The following is a 1,598-nucleotide window of genomic DNA, read 5'->3' on the forward strand; positions in this document are numbered from 1 at the left end:
TGATATGAAAAGTTTGGATAAACAGTTTTGCTTTAGGACATGGGTTTGGATAAACAGTTTTGCTACAGCATAATTGAAATATTCTGGGCTTCATCTAAAGTCTCCCCTAAACTTTGGAAGTGACCTTTTGGAGGTGTCCAATATAGAGATGAAAATAATAAGTGCTTGGATTGTAATTTTTTTTTTCTTCCTGAGCTTTGCTTGGGAAAAGGGTGATTTATTGATGAGTTTGTATTCTAGACCATGCTCCACAGTGAATGTGGCTGGAGAAGCTGTGGCACCTGTACAGTGTACTAGGGCTTCTGTGGTTACGTTGTCAGCAACATGTAATCAGAAGCCACAAAGTTGCACTTAGCTTTTTAAATAAAAATTTACATTGTTAATTCTTAATCATAATTATGGTATTAAAATATATTGGTCTAAATCTACATTAGCATCATCTGGGATTTAGAAGCAATTACATTTAAAAATGGAATTGAGGTCCACACATAAACAGGAATGATCTTTAAAAGTGAATTCAACAAAGGCTGTAATTACAAATCCATTTAATTTACAGACAGAAAGAATTAACCTTTGGTTCCATGGTAAATAAATATGCAGAGACACAATCATCTGCAATTTAATAACATGAACAAAGTATTTCTTATGTGCTTCAGGGTTGATGTTTGATCATAGTTTCCATATCACTTCACCTTTTGAATTTTAAAAGGTTTGAGACAAAATTAGTCTGTGGAGAGAAGAGAATGAGTTTGAAGTTAGATTCTGGATACTCTTCCTTATTTATTATGTCTAGAGATTATTATCTTACAGGGGGATTGATGGTATAAAAACTGAATTTAGGAGCAAATTGTAGAAAACTGAGATTCACCAAATGAGGTTGTTGAGACTTGGGTATGGGAATTCAATGTACTATAAAACCTGGCTCTACATTTTACTCAAGTCATTCTGTTTATTCCTAAACTATGTATTATACCGTAGTTAGATGGAAATGTATAAGCTGCAATTAACTAGAAAGTTATGACCCCTTTCACTAGCTAGTGACTCATTAAACAATGAGAACACATATTTGATGAAACAATTTAAAAGAAAAAAGACTGCTTTTCTTAATATCATGAAATGGTAGTGAAAACAGAAGGACTGATACTGATGTAAATTCAAGCTTTCTTTTTTTTTTAATAAATTTTTTTTTTATTATTAGCTTCAGGTGTACAAAACATGCAATAGTTATGCTTTTCACCCCTCACAAAGTAACAACCCCCTCCTCCAATTCACCCCCCCACCCCTGATATCATATGTATTTATTACAATTCCATTAACTCCACTCCCCACACTGTATTCTACATCCTGTGACTGTATATATCAAGCTACTTTCTTTTACTGAATATTTTCACCATATCTATATGGAATGAACGCACAAATATAGACTGGTGGATTGATAGATTTTGTTTAAAGCTGTCCACAAAAATACCACTTGGCTTTGCTACATCTGTCAGTGGGATAGAGATGCTATCACTAATCTTTTCGGTGAGTGTCCCTTACATGTGGGGGTGATTTTTGCAGAAGTTCAATATTGCTTTGTTTATTTATTGCTGTTTAAT

Source organism: Hipposideros armiger, unplaced genomic scaffold (genome assembly GCF_001890085.2).
Source record: "Hipposideros armiger isolate ML-2016 unplaced genomic scaffold, ASM189008v1 scaffold_360, whole genome shotgun sequence".
Lineage (NCBI taxonomy): Eukaryota > Metazoa > Chordata > Mammalia > Chiroptera > Hipposideridae > Hipposideros > Hipposideros armiger.